Genomic DNA, 14350 nt, shown 5'->3' with positions numbered 1-14350 from the left:
AATTGCGATGGCTCTCCTAGCTGCCCTTCCATTGCATGGTTTCTGATAACTCTTAAGATCTGTCTTTAATGCGCCAAGCCCTCATGTAGGGGAGTATCTGAAAATAACCATATGCCAAGAACGTGGCTTTAGTTTCATGTGAGCAATGAGAGAAAACTAAAAGAAAAGCTGGGATTGCAAGGCAGATCATCATCTTAAAATAGAGATGCCATTGAAAATGCATAGAAAGTGCTGAACAGATTAAGTGCTCAATTCACGGTGACTCTGACTGTCCTATCCAGGGCTTGCTGAGGAAAAGGCCACAGGTTAAAGTACCCAGGAGTGCACATCCTCATGCATGCCACTCTGCATTTGCCATTAATAACAAGAACAACTTGGGAAAATAAATTTGAGCCTTCGGCCCTGGCAGCCTATTCCAAACATTTCCATCCTGTTCTTTCACACAATTCACCATCCTCTGTCACGGTCTGTCCTCCGGTGTCACTCATCACTGATAAGACCTGGAAGGCATTGCTGACCCTGGGAGCACAGATTTAATGGACAGAGAAGCAGTTGCCTCTGGCACCAGTGAAACCAGCAAAGATGGGGGAGGAGATGGGCCCGGCCACTCTGGTTTCCTCCAGGCCCCGCCCTTCCTCCTGGCTGAGCACAGTTGGCACCACACCCCTCGCAGGAGGAAGAAGCTCATTTCCAGGCTGGGCTCCAAGGTATGCCTTCTCTGTCTCCTTCACAAGGCAAGGGTCCGGGTGTCAGTCCAGGGAAATGCTGGCCACTCATCTCCGATAGAAGAAATCACTTACTATGGGCAGAGAACCCGTCCAGTTGCTAAAGTGAATAGCATTTCCATCTGGACAGCTTTTCTTCACATCCCCATGGCCAACATCAAAGGCTGCAATCACGCGGGCCTTCATGGTTTCTACAAATGCTTAGCAGAACCTTACTTCATCGTGGTGCTCACAGAGCCCATGGCCCTAAATTGACCACATTTCCATCTTCAATCTACAGATGTGCTGGGGTCCAACCCCAGCAGGTCAAGGGGTCCCCAAAGGTGTGGATGGAGTCGGCGAAGAAGGAATGACACAGAGACAGCGTTCAGTTGATCAGCAGCCTTGCCAGGATGTCTAGCCACAATCTCCAGCCAAGTTCTGTGTCCATGTTCTCTTGCTAGATTCTCCAGCCACGTTCTCCAGGTTCTCCAGCCAGGTTTCTGTGTAGGTTCTGTCTTCTAAGTTCTGTCTGTAGGTTCTAAGTTCTGTCTCTCTGTTGCCTTGTTTCATCTGTATTTATACCAGTTGATTCAATCCTATCAATCTCTATTCCAAAGGTTAGGGCGTTTCTTATCTCCATTCCAGGGAGTAAAGATTATGTAGTTTAAGCATGATTGCTCATAGTTAAAGTGATTAACTACCTGCCTGGCACTTAGTTAAGGAGTTTTATTCCCTCCCTAACTTCAGGGGAAAATCCCTACCTGGGGAAAGAACCTTTCTCAGAGAGGTGACCTTGGTTAAAACACATAGTGCCAAGAAGGTGAGCAAACATATTAAGAACAGTATGCCATATATGCCAGGTCCCTTGAAACAGCAAGGATGGACCGGCTCCCGGCACAGATGAAAAACCTGAGGCTCAGAGCAGCTGCTAAAGAGGCACAGCTAAGTGTCAAAGCCTGGACTCGGACCCATCCAGGCACAGCACTCCTTTAACTGCCCCGTGCTACCTAAGCAGTCTATCCTGCGTACCTTGGTCAGAAGGGGACACAGCCATCTTCCCTGAGAGAAGGGTCCCACCATCATGCTCACTTTGCTGAGGAAAATAAGACATTTGGCCGAGGGCAGAGGCGGGTGGTAGACCAGCAGTCTTACTCTGTATTTAGTTAATTAGTATCCCTAATGCACATTCCTGTTAGCTATAGTCTAACTTCCCCTTCCTTAATTATCTGGTCTTGCAAGACCTGTTTACCTAAATACTCACATTTTACAGAGGCCATAAACCATGACCAATACACAACCCCCTGGAGGGGATTATCAGCTCTGGCGCCAGGCCAGGCCTTTAGGTGTGATCTCACAGCCCCCTTTAGGTGTGGTCTCATGGCCCCCATCCCAACACATGAGGTTTTTTGCAAAGCCTGCAAAAGGTCCGGAAGTCTGATCGTTATTTGTGGACAAAGAAACCAAAGGGTATAAAGAGAAAGCTTCCTCCATATTGGTTTATTCAGGATTTGGAGAACTGACCCCCTGAGTCACTGTACTAGACCATGTGAAACATCTGAAAATAAATGGGTTTTTCCTGTATCTCCGGGTACTCCTGCGTATGTTTTGGTCGCCTGGTAAATTCTGTAACAACTTCACAAGGGTCACATCACAGGTTTCTATAACATTAAACATATTTGCATCTGAGGATCAAGGGGCAGTCTTTCCCAGTGAAGAGAACTTGGACTTGATCATATGTGGGATGCAAAGCTGGTATAATAACCACAGATCAATTAGGTTGATAAGCTACATAAACAAAATGAGAGATAAAAATCATAAGATTATATCAATAGATGCCGAAAAGCATTTGACAAAATCGAATATCCATTTACGATAAAAACTCTCAGCAAAGTGGGGATAGAGGGAACATGCCTTGACATAATGAAGGCCATATATGACAAACTCACAGCTAACACCATACTCAATAGTGAAGCTAAAAGCTTTTCCTTTAAGAAGAGGAATAAGACAAGGATATCCACTTTCACCACTTTTATTCAACATGATATTGGAAGTCCTAGCCACAACAATCAGATAAGGGAAAAAAAGGCATTCAAATTGTAAAGGAAGAAGTAAAACTGTCATTATTTGCAGATGACATGATAGTATATGTGGAGAAACCTAAAGAATCCACCAAAAAACTATGGGAACTAATAACTGAATTTAGTAAAGTAGCAAGATACAAAAGTAATATTTAGAAATTGGTTGCATTTTTATACACTAATAACAAATGATCAGAATGAAAAATTAGAAAAACAGTCCAGTTTACAATTGCATCAAAATTATGTATATATGTATATATGAATAAATTTAACCAAGGAAGTAAAAGACCTCTACTAGAAAAATTATATAAGCCATTAAGTAAAATATTGAAGAAGATACAAATAAATGGAAGGCTATAATATGGTCAGAAATAGAAAGAACTAACATTGCAATGTCCATACTACTCAAAGCAATTTATAGATTCAATCAAATCCTTATCCAATGGCATTTTTAACAGAAATAGAACTAAGAATCCTAAACTTTATATGAAACCACAAAGACTCTGAATAATCAAAGAAATATTGAGAAACAGGGATTATACTACTTGATATCAAGCTATACTACAAGGCATTATAATAAAAAAGCATGGTACTGGTATAAAAACAGGCACATCGATCAATGAAACAGAAGACAGAACCCAGTAGTAAGAAGTAAAACTGTCATTATTTGCAGATGAGACACTATCTGTGGGGTGAGGAATATACAAGGTGGTAAAGACTGTCTCTTTAATAAATGGTATTGGGAAAACTGGACAGATACATGGAAAAAAAAATGAAACAAGACCATTTTCTCACAACATATACAAGAGTAAATCCAAAATGGATTAAAGACATAAATGTAAGATCTGAAACAATAAAACTCCCAGAAGAAAACATAGCCATAAACTCTTTCATATTGCTTTTACACTGAATGAGAGAACATATTTTCCATCTTATAAGGAGTTAATATCCAAAATTTATGAAGAATTTATACAATTCAATATCAAAAAACAAACAATCCAATTAAAAAATGAGCAAAGGACCTGCATAGACACTTCTTCAAAGAGGACATACAGATGACCAACAGACATATGAAAAGATACTCAACATCAGTAATCATCAGCAGAATGCAAATTAAAACCACAATGAGATATCACCTCACACATGTCAAAATGGCTATCCTATATAATAAAAGCCTAATATGCAAATCAACCGAACGGCAGAACACCAGGTCAGCGGGGGGCAGGGTCAGCGAGCAGCAGCGCCAAGCCAGCCAAGGCGGAGGCCAGCAGACAGAGGGAGGAGATGGCAATCAGGGGGTGGGGCTGGCCACTCACCAGCAGTACCCTGATCAGCCCTCCAGTCACCTCCTGCAAAGGGAGGCCACCAGCAGTGGCAGCAGGATGACGAGGGTTGGGGCAAGGGCTGTCACCTGGTGGTCAGTACGCTCCCACAGGGGGAGCGCCTCTCAGCCACAGGCCAGGCTGACAGCTGGTGAGCACAGCAGCAGTGGTAGGAGCCTCTCCCACCTCAGCGGCAGCGCTAAGGATATCCAACAGATGGCTCCCAGACTGTGAAAGGGCGCAGGCTGGGCTGAGGGGAACACTCCCTACCCCCCACTCACCACCCCTGCTGCCCCCCAAGTGCACGAATGTTGTGCACCGGGTCTCTAGTCATCAATAAATCAACAAACAAGTGTTGGTGAGGATGTAGAGAAAAAGGAGCTTTTGTACACTGTTGGAGGGAGTGTAAATTGGTGTAACTGCAATGGAAAACAGTATGGAGTTTCCTCAAAAAATTAAAAATAGAACTACCATATGATCCAGCACTCTTCGGCACCACTCCGATTTCTACTGTCTATGTGCCCATCTCCCTGGTCTCCCCCCAACAATCCAGTATTGGGTGGGGGAAGGGAGGGGTGTGAATCCCCTTGGAGGAGCAATGCTGTGGGTGAAGCTCTAGCTTCCTGCGGAAGCTTCCCAGGCGACCATGCTCATAATGTCGGGCTTCCCTTTGCTCTCTTCTCTTTATTCATATTAATAACTCGCTAATCATGATGATAGCAATTGTATTTGAAATAAGTTTTGCTCAAAATGTGTTCTTTAAATGTTCCTAAGAGAATGGGACAGAGGCCTTTTAAGAAAGCGGTGTGAGTGAAAACACAAATCAGGAACCAGTTTCAGGAAAGGAAATCCTTTGGGAGCTGGGAAAGCATTCATTAGGAAGAAGGGATTGGAGTCCTGGGACGGGACTGGAGGGGCCGCAGGCTCTGGGAGTCAGAGGAGGGCCCACGGGACTGGACCAGGGCATGGTGACAGGAACAGCCCTCTGTGTGAACGGCCAGGCAAGGCTCCTGTGGCACTAGCCCATTGCCGCAGGAGGCAGTGTTTGGTGTAAGCAAAGCTTTTTGTGTTTTCCTCCTTTGTTTTTCTTTTCCTTCCTAAGGGGGATTGAGAAAACATTGGGTTGAGAGTGGGGATTGGGGAAACTGTTTATTCTGTGCAGCTCTGTACCATTTCCAGGCTTGCAGGCCTGTGCCAATAAAGCCAAGAGATTTAGGAAACAAAACAACTAACCTCAAAGCACAAAGACAGAGCCCCGCAGGTCCAGAGACAAACAGCCTTGCCCTCGGGGCTCCCCTCCTTCAAAGCCCATGATCTCTGCCCAGGTTCCCTAAGCGATGTGGTTCTGCCATTCCACACCCTTTGGCGCAGAGACACTGAAGTCAGAGTGAAGGAACTTCGTTCGGTGCATCATAGGTTGGCTTGGAGGCAGCACATGCTTTATTCATATTGGCAGCAAAACCTTGCTCCAGTAACAACCCGGGGGAGTGACACCACCTCTTTGCCCAAAGCCCTGCACTGGGGGCCCAATAAAAAGGAAACAAAACAAACTAAATAAAAGACATGGTCTATTATAATTGTTTTTGCTATCCCAGGTAGTAAAAATTTCAGACGTTTTTGGAAAGCATTGATGTAGTATTATTTATAGTCTTGGTTTTTGGGGGGTGTTTTTATTGGTTTTAGAGAGAGATGGGGGAGGGAGGGAGGGAGAGAGAGAGAGAGAGAGAGAGAGAGAGAGAGAGGCATCGATGTAAGAGACATCAATCAGTTGCCTCCCGTGCACACACAACTGGAGATCGAACCCACAACCTGGGTATGTGCCCTAACCAGCGACACTTCATTGCATAGAATGACCCTCAACCCACTGAACCACACAGGCCAGAGCTAGTTTTGGTTTCTTAAATGTCAATTTGCTATAAAACTAGCTAGAGACAAAAAAAAAAATCAACAGACACAGACAGAAGTCCTACTGGAGCTCCTCTTATCTGAATAAAATCAGAAACTTCTGAGGCATGAGACTGCCCCAATCCCTCTCCAGGAGACTTTCCAACCAGGAAGCAGACAGCAGGTTGGCTCAGAGATGAGCCTGCACAACAAGCCTGACTCCCGCGCGTTTCCATCCCACAGCGTGCTGTCCTTGGAAGCTAAAACCTCTCCTGCCTTGTCACTCTCCACATAGCAGTGGCAGTGCTCTCATGAATTTCACTGACCGTGGTGACACAACAGGCGCACTTCCAGGAACAAAGGTTTTGTTTTTCCCCCTTAAAAGGGATTCCTACAATATCCAACTTTTAAAAACACCACCTACTCAAATATGCTCTCCTTCCCGGGGCGATTCGTTGCAGAGCCAACAACAGCTCTGCACCTCCCCACTCACTGACCTGAGGTGGCTTCATTACCAGGGTCCACCTTATCCCACGGATGCTGCCTGACCCACAAGCCACAGTGTCTTTGGCATTGGCGGCCAGCGGCCCTTCATGCAGCCCAGAAGTGAGATGCCTGTAGGCTGGGAGGTGAGGCTGCCCAGACGTTCTGATGGCGCCACATCTCTCCTATCAGCCTCACTTCGCCAGACATTTCTGCCAGTAGAGGCTCTTTCATAGATTAAAGTGGATCATCACCCTCAACCAAATGGCAGGGCAGTGAATGAGAAGGATGGAGAACAGAATTTACTCTGTGTTCCAACCATGTGCTAGCCACTTAATCCTCCCACAACTGACCAGAAGTAACCACTGTTATCCCCACTGTACAGATTGGGAGGCTGAGGCTCAGGCAGGTTACATTTTTCACCAGGGTCACATTACTGGTATACAGAAGAGCTGAATGTAGAACTCAGGTCTTGTCTAGCTTGTTTTACTGTGCTATAGGCTAATTCATATCCACATACCCATGGATAACTTGTCTCACTAGAGCAGTGGCTCTCAACCTTCTGGCCCTTTAAATACAGTTCCTCGTGTTGTGACCCAACCATAAAATTCTTTTCGTTGCTACTTCATAACTGTAATGTTGCTACTGTTATGAATCGTAATGTAAATATCTGATATGCAGGATGGTCTTAGGCGACCCCTGTGAAAGGGTCGTTCGACCGCCAAAGGAGTTGCGACCCACAGGTTGAGAACCGCTGCACTAGAGCTTTGAGTTTTTAGAAGAAAAAAAACCTGATGAATAAGAGAGAGGCGAGGAGGTTTTGAAGAAGAAGGAAGAACACTAGGAAGATGAGGGAAGAAACCCTAGAACACTGAGAAATATCTCCAGGAACAGTGTCTGTGGGACACAGAACAATCTGCTCCAAGAGGGGACTCATGGGGAGATGAGAGAGGGAGGGCTCTGTCAGCAAACTTCGCTACTGTCCTAATTTTTCCCAGTGATCATTAGTAATATTTGCTAATTATGTAAGTGCTTGTAACCACGTTCCAAAACAAGTGTAAGGTCGTGTTTAATTGTATATTGATTCCATCCATCCGTTTAACCTCAGGAAGGCAGAGAATGCATCTGTATTCCTGCTATGTCCCCAGTATCTAGACCAGTGCCTGCACCTGAGCAGTAGGAAATGACTCTTAGGGAGACCTAGTCTGTGGGGTATCTGGGGAACCTAGAGAATCTCTCATAAAGTCAAGTCCTCCCCACTCAGGCGACAGGCTTCCCCCAAGGCTGATGCTTTGAGACTCAGCATTAGAGGAGGAAAGCGCAGCACCTGGAGTGAGCAGGAGGAGAAGCTGCCTGAAGGGGCTTTTGGTTCCCCACTGGTCTTCCCTGGTCCTGCTGCTCCCTGGGTAAGACTCACTTGGCCTTCCTAGATTTCTGTTCCAGAAGGGCCTTCTGTCGAACGCCCTAACTCAGTTTGAGCAGAGTTGGTTTCAGACTGTCACAGCAGGTGTCACCCTGCTCCTGACATCTGTCTATCTGGCTTGTCTCAGAGTTCGGTGTCTCTCTTGCCTACAGCCCTCTGAGTTTCTGCTCGGTCCCGCCCACCTCAGCTTCACAGGTGCCTGTGGGCGAAAAGGGGCCACATGCTACCCTGACAAGCTCAGGGAAGGCCTGTGCAGTGGCCTTGCAAACTCAGAGACCTAGAGTAACCACAAAGGATGGTCTGACATTAAAACTTTTTAATCTAAAAGCAGTTTATAGTGGGTACTCATGTCCTAGGCCAGTATCTTCCCTGACAAAGGTCAATCTTTACCTTAATTGAGCCTGTTGTCTTTTTGCATCTATGATAACATATTGTTGGACTGTCAAAGCAATTTTCCTTTTTTCTGGACCCCTCAAAGCACGAGCACTGCTCTGCGGAGATCACAAATCCCCTCATTGTCATTGAGTTCATTGTTGACTGTTAACTTTCCTGCACCCACTTATGTAAAAGTGTGTGTGTCTATCATTTTACTGTTTATCCAATGCCAGAGGGTTCCTTGCTTTGCCTTCTCCCGCCTCTCTACTCTATCACCAATGGAGTTCCTGTAACGCACTTACACCTCCTTTGACTGTAATGTATAAAACAAGGTGCAAAACGGCCATTCTCCGGAGCATTATCCCAATCCATTGAGATTCTGCTTCCGGCAATTGTCAACAGTGTGGCTCAAATAAACTCACAGCAATTCTTTACAGGTTTGAATGTTTCTTAGGTTAAACGTGTCTGAACCCACTGGCGTCCCTGCTTCCAGCTCCAAACCCAGCCAAGACAATGTCTGATAGAACTCGCTTCAGATTGCTATATTTTTTACTATTTTTTCCTGCTTTTTGCATTTTTGTCTTCTCTCTTCCTTTTAGACCTGTCACCTTTGCTGCTACATATATGCCTCCCTTGGACAGTCCCCTGTTTCTATCCAGGTGCTGTAAGCAGCCATCGCATTGACTGTAACAGTGTGTGTAGGGCAAGGGCCACTGGGGCCTGAGGAAAACACATCAGTTTATTGAGATTAAGGCCCCTATGTTGGTAACCCAGGGCCCATTTTCTGTTTACATGTTAGGTTTTAGCCTTGTTCAGGAGACCAAATATTCCCAAGAAAGTGACCTGGGGCCAAACAGTGCCTCCATGATTATTTGCTCTGATAATTAAACAAGCACTTGAAACCTTTTTTTCTACTTTTGTTTGAAAGGGTAAACCAATGTAATATTAGTTTCTAAATGGAAACTAATATTGTACTAAATTAAATACAAAATTGCATAAAAGATGAATGGTGTTTCTCATCTTTAATGTATTTGTATTGAAAACTAGGGGCTCAGTGCATGAATTCATGCACCTTGAAAAGAACTGTGGGCTGCGAGGCTTCAGTGGGCACAGGGGTGGGTCGAGACCCACCCTCCGCGCCCCTACCCAGCCCCTCCTACTGCGGCCCATGTCCCCTGCCTGCCGGCAGCCTTGCTCCCACCACTACCACTCCTACGTGCTGACAGCACCAGCCCCACTCGCACCCGCTGACAGCACCATCAGTGGGTGCACCATCAGTGGGTGCGAGCAGCAACTGCTGCCCTGATCGCCCTTCAGGAGCAGGGGAAGTGGAGAAGCCCTCAGGGGTGATCGGAGCCAGCAGCTGCTGCTTGCACCCGCTGACGGCACCAAGCAGTCGGGACTGGTGCCAGGTGCTAGCAGCAGGTGCAAGCACCCAGTGGGACCGTGGCATGCAGGAGCAAAGAATTCTCAGTAACCATCAGAGGCTCATCCCAATGACAGTGACCAGCATCCTGCCTTGGTCTGGTGCTCCTGCTCACCTGCTCCACCATCCCGCCGCAGTCAATGCCCGCCATGTTCTGCACTCTGCCGCCTGCTGCCAATGCCCACCATGTTCTTCATGCGCCCCTTGATGGTCAGCGCATGTCATAGCGCCCGGTTGTTTGGTTGTTCCGCTGTTCAGTCTATTTGCAAATTGGGCTTTTATATATATAGATAAAGACCTGGTGCACAAAATTCATGCACAGGGTGGGGGGTGTCCTTCAGGCCAGCCTGCACCCTCGCAAACTGGGACCCCTCGGGGGATGTCCGACTACTGGTTTAGGTCCGATCTAAACCAGCAGTCGGACATCCCTCTCGCAATCCGGGACCGCTGGCTCCTAACCACTCACCTGCCTGCCTGATCGCCCCTAACTGCCTCTGCCTGCCTGCCTGATCACCCCTAACCACCTCTACCTTGGCCCTTGCCACCACGACTTCATCCAGAAGAATGTCCAGAACGATGTCCGGAAGGTCATTTGGCTGTCCGATCTAATTAGCATATTATGCTTTTATTATTATAGATGCCAACGGTCCTTAAGAAGCTCACATGCATTTTATTTCCCCATTTGAAACTTTTGTAACTGTATTATCTGCCTCTCCAGTGCCTGGCATATTGCATGAGTTCAGTAAATGTTATTGAATTAATTAATTAGATGAATAGCCATTCTCTCAAATTCAACATATGTTTAAGTAACACATTTTGTTTTGATTCTTTTGCGTGTTATTTTTTTTTTTCAGAATTGAGCCAAATCTTAAGGGCAGGTGCAAAACTTCAGAAACAAAAAATATCTGAAAGATAAAAATCAACGTAAAGCCAATATTGAGCTGTGACAATTCAAAGCAGTTTTGCTAATGCCTCACATAATGGTTTCACCATTGTTTACCATTAATTAGCTATTGAGCTAAAAGGGAACCTTTAAAAATTTAACAAAACTGTCAACATTTCCCACAGTGACAAATTAGGTCTACCTCTTAGGTAAACACCAAATGTGTTCTGTTTGTGTAAGAAATATTTAAATAAGTACATGTTTAAAATAAAAACAAGCCCAGCTGGTGTGGTTCAGTAGTTGGGCATTGACCTATGAACCAGGAGGTCACGGTTCGATTCCCAGTCAGGGCACATGCCGGGGATGCAGGCTCAATTCCCAGTGTGGGGCATGCAGGAGGCAGCTGATCAATGATTCTCTCTCATCTTTGATGTTTCTATTTCTCTCTCCCTCTTCCTTTCTCTCTGAACTCAATAAAAACATATTTTAAAAAATGAAAACAACAGTTTCCCAAGTGATATTGTTCAGTTTCCCAATAAATAAAGATCATCCCTTTCATGTTAACGGGTCATGAGAACCTCAGTTTAGTCAGAAAATAGATTGTCAATGAAGTGCCTTCTTCACAGTCCCTGCGGGCACAATGCTCAACAACCAGACCCTTGTCTTGCCCTAAAGGGATGAAGGAAGTTTCAGGTACTAATGGGTTTCTGGGTTTCGGGGACTGAATGGACCCTTTCACAGGATGGCCTGTGAAATTTCTTATGTAAAAAAAAAAAAAATCAGAATGTATGAGTCTGCAAGGATCTCAGGAAAAAACAGACATTTCCTTAGCCTCCAGACCAACTGAAGAAAGTATTAAAAAGAAGCTCCATATTCAGAAAGAAAGGGGTAGAGGGAGGGAGAGAGAGGGGCAGAGAGAGGGGGAGGAAGGGAAAGAAAAGAACGCATTTGACTCCTCTCTTGGATGTTATATGTGAGGATTCATATTGAAAAATTAAATAAGGAAATGTTGGTGGATTCTTTTAGATTTAAATATGCCAAATATTCAGATGTTTGACATTAGAGAACTAAATTAAATTCCTGCTTTACTTATGGAGGCAGCTGTGTACTAGGAAAACTATAATAACATTAAACTTTTGTTGAGATTCCTGAAGGAAAAGTACCTTAGGCTGGACTCTCCCAGAACAGATGCTGAGACAAGGATTTGGGGGCAAGTAGATTATTTGGTAGACATCTTAGGAAGCAGGAGTGGGAGGCGGGGGAGCCTGGCCAGAAGGACAGCCAACAAAAGATGCTTCAATGTGGAGTTAACACCTCAGACTCCTCCCACCAAGGGGCAAGGTCACTAGGGCACCTGTGCAACACCCCCCCTTGCTCCTTGCTATGGGGAGAGACAGGAGAGGTTGTTAACTCCAATCAGGCGCTGCCCTCAGGCTAAAAGCTGCAGGGAGCCATCAACATGTTGAAACTCTCTGCTGGTAACTTCCAGGGCAGGCTGAAGGGGCACTGACAGCAGCTGCTACAAAAATATTTGTTATAGCTTATGAATCTGAAGCTCACTAGCCCCAACTCTGGACCTTGTTTTCACAGTGCAGATCTTGGCCCCACAACATCGCTTAGAAAAGCTTCCAGTGCACTCATGCTGAATTGGCATCTTGCAGGCAGTCAGTGGTCTCTCCTCTCCCTGTCTCATTCATGGGCTGCCTGCAGGCCAGTGCTGCAAGTGGGTGTGAGAACAGCTAGGTCCTCTGGAAAAGACCTATGCCGCACTCCCTACCTGCCCTCCCCCAACCCAGCCTGGTCAGATAGCCCTGGCCCATCTCTCCTTCCACTGCTAGGAGGTAAGAAATGAGATGGTGTGGATATTGCTTTTGAGAGGGCTTAAAATCCTACAGAGCAAGAAGTCATATTGGAGAAGAAACAAGGGATTGAACTTTAGAGGAGATGTGAACAATGATCAGGGAAGGGTTTGGGGGGACAGCTGGAAGCCTTTCTCAGTGGCTGTGTTTGTAGACCACATCAAGTGCTTTAGGGGTTAAAGAAAATAATTGAATTCAGTGCAGCCAGTGACTTGGTGGTCACCAGGAAGCCCGGCTAGTCCAGTTCTGTGTGTGTGTGTGTGTGTGTGTCTCTTGTGGTTGGTTCAAGAAGGGATTTCCCTAACCATAATTTGCATGAAAATATTTTTTAATGCTATTTAAGACTCAACAAGTGACCCACCATGCTGAGTTATAATCTTAAGTTTCTTTTCTCAATATTTTTATTGTTCTTGTGGTAAAATACACATAACATAAATTTACATCTTAACCATTTTAAGCACCAACATCCATCTCTAGAATTATTTTCATCTTGCAGATCTGAAACATATATTTTAAACAATAACTCCCCACTCTTCATATGCCCTGCACACACCATAGGACCCCCTGTAACTACCTTTCTACTTTCTGTTTCTATGAATTTGACTACCCTAGTTTCCTCATATAAGTGGAATCATATAGCATTTGTCTTTTTGTGTCTGACTTACTTCACTTAAAATAATGCTCTCATGGTTCATTAATGTTATAGCATGTGTGAGAATTTCCTTTCTTTTTAAGACTGATTAATACTCCATTGTGTGTATATATCACATTTTGTTTATCCATTCGTCAATGGACACTTGGGTTGCTACCACCATTTGGCTATCTATATATATAAAAGCCTAAGTGACCATTATAACCAGTCGAGCAGTGGCTGTGATGTGCACTGACCACCAGGGGGCTGACACTCAATACAAGAGCTGCCCCCTGGTGGTCAGTGCACTCCCACAGCCAACGTCCCAGGGTTCCTCCACCCCCCACACACACACCCCGGCTGGCTGGCCCCAATTAGCCCCAATTGGAACTGGGCGAGACGGCCCCAATTGGCCCTGATCTCTGGACAGCAGAGGGACCCCGCCCGTGCACAAATCCATGCACCGGGCCTCTAGTTTTAAATAATGCTGCTATGAACATAGATGTACAAATACCTCTTTGCATACCTGTCTTCAATTCTTTGGGGTATGTACCTTGAAGTGGAATGGTTGTATCATATGATAATTCTATGTTTAATTTTGAGGAACCAACAAACTGTTTTTTACAGAAACTGCACCATTTTACATTCCCATCAACAATGCACAGGATTCCATTTTCTCTACTTATTTGTGAACACTTGTTATTTTCTGGATTATTGTTTTTTTGGTGTGTGTGTGTGTCTGTGTGTGTGTGTTTGTGTGTCTGTGTTTAGTAGCCATCCTACTGGTTTGGGATGGTATCTCACTGTGGTTTTAATTTGCAATTCACTAAGGATTAGTGATGGGAGCATCTTTTCATGTAGTACTTGTTGGCCATATTTATACCTTATTTGGAGAAATGTTTATTCAAGTCCTTTTCCTTTTAAATCAGGTAGTTTGATTGTGTTGTGGAGTTTTAGGGGTTCTCTATATATTCTGAATATTAATCCCCTATGAGATATATGATTTGCAAATGTTTTCTCTTATTATGTGAGTTTCCATTTTTACTCTATAGTGTCTTTTGATGAACAAAATTTTATTTTATGAAGTCATTTTTGTCTATTTCTTCTTTTGATGCCTGTGCCTTTGGTGTTATATCCAAGAAATCATTGTAAAACCCAATGCCATGAAGTTTTTGCCCTCTGTTATCTTCTATGAGTTTTATAGTTTTAGCTCCTGCATGTAGGTGTTTGATCTATTTTGAGTTAATTTTTGTATATATTAGATATGTAAATGGTATTT

Source organism: Myotis davidii, unplaced genomic scaffold (genome assembly GCF_000327345.1).
Source record: "Myotis davidii unplaced genomic scaffold, ASM32734v1 scaffold435, whole genome shotgun sequence".
NCBI classification, from domain to species: Eukaryota; Metazoa; Chordata; class Mammalia; order Chiroptera; family Vespertilionidae; genus Myotis; species Myotis davidii.
Note: the sequence above shows the minus strand (reverse complement) of the source record.